The sequence below is a fragment of the Halyomorpha halys genome, unplaced genomic scaffold, assembly GCF_000696795.3.
Source record: "Halyomorpha halys isolate HHAL.00 unplaced genomic scaffold, Hhal_1.1 Scaffold68.1, whole genome shotgun sequence".
NCBI lineage: Eukaryota > Metazoa > Arthropoda > Insecta > Hemiptera > Pentatomidae > Halyomorpha > Halyomorpha halys.
Genome location: NW_027116161.1, coordinates 103289 through 110894, shown reverse-complemented (window position 1 = coordinate 110894; position 7606 = coordinate 103289).

Below are 7606 nucleotides of genomic sequence, written 5' to 3'. Positions count from 1 at the left end.
ATTCATTTTTAGGAATATTTTCCGTAGCAATTATTCTTTATTTGTAACTTATGTTAATGACCATGAAATATTGGAGAGAGCAGAGAGACTCCGGCCTCCTTTATAAAATATTAAGTAGAGAAGCAGAAACTGGCTCGCCCCATTGGCTCTGGCGCCTACGGTTGCAGTGTTGTCAGTGCCTGTAACATTGATAAGTAAGTAATTATCGTGAGTATGTATTCGAACCTGCCCACTCCGGGTTGTTTGGAGGCGGGCCCGGTACTCTTTAAGAATTCGTAATTGTTTAAACGGTTGTGGTAAAACTACGAAATAGGAACGTGTCTGGCAGAAGCTTCGGGTGACGGAGATCGGCTGTTTTTAAGACTGTCATCATAGGGAAGTGGGTCTTCGGCTGATTATAGCGGTTACAGTTGAAAAACAAAGTAGGCATCAGCGCGCAAATAGATAACATATAGATGGAGAATTCTTTAAAAAAAAAAAAACTCCGTTCTTAAGGTAGTTGGCCTGGTTGTATGACTAATCAATTCGTTTAAATGCTTAGTTTTCACAAACTAACTTTATAAATTAAATATAGTTGTTCTCGTTCAACCACTTCAGATAGCTAATTTAACAATAAGACGGGGCTAGTAGTAAGATTTGACATTTAGATAAATATATAATTGTTTACTTTAGCCCATTGGTATGTATCCCTATAGTAGCAATCATTTTATTAATTACGATGTTTATTAGTTTTCTTCGGCAACCCGAAAAGTTCAAAACATCAATGTGCAAAAGAAAAGCGAATGAAACAGAACATGAATAACAACAAAACAAACTTCATAAAAAATAAAAAATATATAATTTTTTTTTTTAAATTTATTCGTGAATCAACGAAAAATGAATCTCATTCCTTCTGACTCCTTTGACAAGACTAGTCCTAGCAAGAACCAAATGCAATAAATTAGAACATATTATGGTATAAAATGGAGGAAAATGCCATCAATCAAATACATATTTATATCATAATGATGTAACTGAGCTTTATTGTTATGAAAGCATTATTAATTACTATTACGATTAAAACATTACTTACAATTGTTTATTACAGTTTGTTCTACATTGCTGTGATCATCAGTTATTAATCTTAAATAATTAGTTGAAAAAATTATTTGTTCTAAAAATTGTTTTTATTCTCATTATTGGGCATGCCTATGCAAACAATAAAGTTGCAAAGCGTCACCTAATATTGTTGTGTTGTTGACTGATCCTCAAGACCCACAAAAATATATATCTATAAGTCAAGAAAAAAGTTATCAATCAATATATATTTAAACTTAAAAAACTACAAAATAAAACGAGAAATACTCACTAGGAGAATCAAGATATAAGAACATTTATGAAATGGCCTAAATGTGTAGACTTCATGCTTCCGAATCACTATCAAGGAATGTTTGAGACATTCGAATTTAATGAACGCGTCAACATAAAAGCGTTGAAGAGACTAGATTTTTGTTACCCTTTATCTACCAAGCAGTTGACAGATTATGTACCTCAGTTTCAAATTCGAGATTCCATTTAATTCAAATATATCGACACTTACGCGCTTCCAAAAGATGTTTTTTAAGTTTTTTCGATGACAAAGAACTAATATGGAAACAAATTTTCTGGTATGAAATTAATTGTGGATGTCTAGATCATCTGCGATTACCCTGAAACAGTATAGTACAAGAGCCGGGAAGAAAAAAAAGGCAGTTACCTCACCCCAAATTTTTATTACTTTAATGAAAATTATGTATAATTACTAGTCAAAACTAATGAGTCTGCCAAGTATAGCTTGGGGGGATAAAAAATGGCGACTGTTTCAAAACCTTAAAAAAACATTAATTTTTCATTCGTAGCTCTATATCTTAAAACTACCAAAAGAAAAAGAGAAAATCCAAAAGAACACAATGTAAAGAAGAGTAAATTTGCTGAAATATTAGCCCTAATAGAGCTATTTACGTCGAATAGTTCACGAGATATAGCCTTTTAAATAGTAACATTTTATAAAAATGTTCTGAAATATCAGTAGTTAGTTAATTTATTTTGAGAAATCTATATCTAAGGAACTACGTGATGTACATATGTCTATTAGCACTCAAATTAAAGTTAGTTTAATGTACTATAAAGTAGTTTATGACCGTTGCCTTCGTAGGGATAGTAGTTTTCATGATATTTGCTAAAATAAATTGATTTATAGTTGTTCTGAAAACTTTATTACAGAAACAATCGCACGTACACATGTCTGCTAGCACTCAAATTAAAGCTAGTTAAATTTACTATAAAATATTTTATAACTTTCATCTTTTTAGGAGTAGTAGTTTTTAGGATATTTGACAAAATTAACTCACAAAATGTTAATTTATAGTTGTTCGTATAAAGTGTTGGATTTTTGAAAAATATATCTCTAGACTCATAAAACATACATATTTCTGCCAAGATTCAAAACAAAGGGAATTTAACTTACTATAAAGTATTTTATGACACTTATCTTCGTGGGGTAGTAGTTTTTATGATATTCACATATGAATATAACTTTGGCGAAAGAAAGTTTGTCCGAACAACTATAAATCAATTTATTTTAGCAAAGTTCATGAAAACTACTACTCCTATGAAAATAAACGTCATAAACTACTTTATAGCGCATTAAACTAGCATTCATTTTAGTGCTAATAGACATCTGTACGTCAAATGATTTTGAAACATAAATTTTTCAAAATAAATTCACTAACTACTGATATATCTTTCAGTACGTTCAATATACAATATTTTTATGAAATGTTGCTTTTTAAAAAGCTATATCCATCTCGAGAACTATCGCACGTAAATAGCTCTATTAGGGCTTAAATTTTAGCAAATTTATTACACTTTAAATGATGCCCTCTTTTCTATTGTTGTTGGTAGTTGTAAAGATATAGATCTCGGAATAAAAAATTAATCATTTTTAAAGTTTTGAAACAGCCGCCATTTTTTATTCTCCCTACCTATACTTGGCAAATTCATCAATTTTGACTAGTAATTATACCTAGTTTTCAATTAAGTAATCAAAAATTACTTTGGCCTAGATATCATTTCCAAGAGCTATGAAGAACATGAAAAAAAAAAATACTTCTAGAGTTCTAAGAATCTCGAACACTCCACTGCTATGTGCAAAATGCAACACGCAACACTCATATATACATGCCACATGTTAATAACGATTGTTAAGAATCAACAGATACACTACTATAATAATCATATGATGAAGTGGAAAGGAAGAAAAAAACCAATTGATATGGATGGAAGCAGAATCCGATAGCCTCACTTCCGTTAATTAATTAATTAAGTAACTATGTCTTTCATCATGGCCTTTTTCTGTTTTACTTTGATTTAGGGAATAATTGGAATTTCTTTTAAATTGTTGCAAAATGCTCAGTATTGTACATATATATATTATATATAATAAATACGTCCATATATATGTATACCTTCGGCACAGTGGCTTACTGCCAGTAAATTATGCACTATGGTACTTAAGCAATCAGTTGTAGTATATTCGATTCAAAATATTGACGTCGTTTCGTTTTATCTGCTTCTTTATTAGCTGTATCGTATATTTGTTTAGCGTTTTTAGCAAGTATGTGTAAATATTTGCTTGCATTTTATTTATTATGTCATCCTAAGCAATGAGTGCAATAATTTGAGTCTTGGACTAAAAGATAAATTTTTTTTTTTTTATAATTGGAATTTATGTCCAATTATATCCGAACCGACTATATTAAAGTTTAGTCGCAAATATTTTAATCCATGGAATCGGTATAATGTCTTTGTGAATGAGAGGATATAAGCGCTAAAGCAGAATCCATTGTGTACGCATAACTTTTTATAACAAAGATGTAAGTTTTTGTAGTTTTTTTGTTTCATTTGCTTATGTTGATCGCAATTTTTAGTGATTTTACATAACACATGGTTATGATGTTATACATAAGCAACAATGATGGCTTTTCTTTGTATGGTAACTTACTGACTCCCATAAAGCTAAAACATTTGAGAGATTCCAGAAACTAATGAATCGAGTAGAAATAATGAATTATTCATGCTTAAGGTAATTTAAACTAAACCTTTTTTTTCTAAATTTTTAAAACTAATAAGCTCATTATGAGTCGAAAAATATTTTTAAAAATGTTTAAAATTTTTTTGCAAATATTGAACCTTCAAATACAACGCATAGCAAAGTAAGGAGGAAAGAAAGGAATCAAATAAGAATTATTGATGATTACTCTAAACGTTTTTAGAAGAGATTTATATTTTTTAATATGAACCTACGTTTCCTCATAGGAGGTCCATTATTTTATTTTTTATAAATAAATATATTTATTTAATGCTCATAGCAATAATAGAAGATAGCAATGAAGCCTCTTTGATGGCAAATGGATTCCTCTATAAATAAAGCAAGGCTTATAATTTTTTAGTTTTATTGTTGAAAGCATTATGAATAATGGCCATTTAATTTATGAATGACTTGTCACTCAATGTGTTTAATAGTCTTTTATTCATTTCAGAAATGTACACAGACTTTATTATATTTCTTTACTGGAATTTATTTATACACATTATCCACTTCTTTATTCTTTATATCATCTGAACGACCTTTCGGGCTCCTCTGCTCATATCAAGTTCTACAAATAAAAATGTTTACAACCAACAGTTTTACAATTAGCGTATAATTACAATCAACAAAGTTTATATTGCACATTAATAAAAAATGTTTTACACATTCATATTAATGTGTAACTATACATTATATTAATTTTTGGGGTAAAAAAACTTCCTAGATGAATATAATATGTTCTATATTTTTCATTGTACTACGTTTTGGGACAATTGTCCCATACTTATGCACTTTTCCAATCCTAAAATTAAGTTATTTTTATCAACAATTGTTATCTATGCTATATATGTATATTTAAAATTTTTGTGAACATATTTATCATATTTTCAATTTTCCTATTTAAATCATGTGTACATCATAGTTCAAAATTGTTTTACAATACATTATTTGATTTATTGTCTTTCACTATTGTTACATTCATCTATCCCTCTAGCATAAACCAATGCTCTATATTGGAGATTATAGTACAAGAGCCCAAGAGGAGAAAAAAGGTAGTTATTTCACCCCAATTTTTGATTACTTAATTAAAAAATATATATAATTACTAGTCAAAATTGATGAGTCTGCCAAGTATAAGTAGGAGAATAAAAACGGCGACTGTTTCAAAACCTTAAAACTAATTAATTTTTTATTCGGAGCTCTTTATATTTAGAATTACCAACAACAATAAAAATTCTAAGAGGGTATCATTTAAAGTAGAGTAAATTTGCTAAAATGTAATCCCTAATAGAGTTATTTGCGTTCAATAGTTCTTGAAATATAGCTTTTTAAAAAGCAACATATCGTAAAAATGTTGTATGGAACGTACTACTTCTCAAAAACCGTTTGACGTACAGATATCTATTATCACTCAAATTAAAGCAAGTTTTATCGGCTATAAAGTAGATTATGAAGTTTATTTACTTAGGAGTAGTAGTTTTCATGAAATATGCTAAAATAAATTGATTTATAGTTGTTCGGACAAATTTATATTCATATGTGAATATCATAAAAACTACTACCCCTACGAAGATATATGTTTCATAAATTACTGTATAGTAAGTTGAATTTCCTTTATTTTGAGTGCTGGCAGACATATATGCGTTTCATTGGTCTAGAGATATATTTTTCTAAAATCCAACATTTTATACGAACAACTAGAAATTAACATTTTGTGAGTTAATTTTGTCAAATATCATAAAAACTACTACTCCTAAAAAGATAAACATTATTAACTATTTTATAGTTATAGTTTCATCAACATGTCCAATATGCTGTTAAAACAGACATAAAACATTTAAATACACATTATGCTGATATAATAAATATATTATATATAAATTACACAATTGATTAAAATTGGACATATCAATTGGGAGGTAATAAAACAACATATTGGACATCTTGATATGGTTCAAATAATTAATTTATATTATAAAGCATTGGTTTGTGCTACAGAGATAGATGAATGCACCAATAGCGAAAGACAATAAATCGAATAATGTATTATAAAATAATTGTAAACTATGATTATATAGATGACTTGATTTCAATATAGAAATTGAAAATATGACAAATATGTCGTAAATATGATTACAAGAATTTTAAATATACACATATAACATAGAAAAAAAATATTGATAAGAAAAACTTAATTTTAAGATTATTATGGTGCATGAGTTTGGAACAATTGTCCCGAATCGTAGTTATGGAAAATATAGAATATATTATATTCATCTTGGAAGTTTTTTCACCTCAAAAGTTTAAAAAAATAAATAAAGCTTTAACTAATAAAATTGTTTTGATCTTTAGTTGTAGGATTACAACTAATCATTTATAAATATTGTTCACAGACATCAGTGTATTAATAGCTATGTAATTAGTAATTTCGCTTCGTGCATTTATTGCATGTTTTTAGTGTAACAATAAAAGTCGGTAAAGGGCAATGAGCCTTGGATTTAATGACACAGAAATAGAGATCTGAGATGTGCTTATGAATAATACATGGCGATATGACCTAGCACTGGGTGGGCCTCCTTCGTCATCTTGAAATTCCACTTCCTAGCTGCATAATAACCCAATTTTGAGTTTCAATGTTTTTTTTTTTGTTTTGTTTTTTAAATAGATATGAAGTGTTTTTACTTTCGTTTGCGTATATATGAAATATACTGGATTTTATTTTTAGGAAGTTGATTATATTAATTTTTTTAATTGTTGAGGTAAGGGAAACTTCCTATTATATATATTATATTCCGATTAAGTTGACCGTGGATCATATATATGAGGAGAAGATGGTTGGAGGGTGCGGTTAGAATATAGCACAAATATGTTGAAATAACTTATTTAATAGTACCAACGTTTTAGCCAGAATTTCTAGCCTTCATCAGGGCTAAGAACAAATAACAAAATAACAACAAATGAATACAAAAAATAAACAAAAATAAAACATAGACAGAATGATAGAAAGTAAATAATTGTACAGAATGAAATTGAAATTTGATACATTTAGATTTATTTATTGATAGACATTACAATCTGCCACACAGTTGTGGGCAATAGGTAATAATGATGGATGATCTCGTACATACTAAAATAAAAAAAATAAATAAATAATAAAAAATAAAAACAAAATAAAAAATAAAATAAATAAAAATAATAATAATAAAAAAAACTCTTAAAATATATACAAACAACAGAATAGACAAGATGAACATAATCAAACTATCTGTATGAAAAATAAATAAATAAAATAACATAATGAGAATGAAATTAATAAAAATAAAGTGATGAAAGAAGTGGAAAATAAAATGTATATATAGTTAATTGAATAAGTAAATAAAAATAACATAATTAAGGAAATAAAAAAAAAAAATTAAATTGTATAAATTGAGAGAAAGAAAATATATCTAACTAATGAAATATGTAACCATAATATTAGAATAAAAAAAAAACGATTTT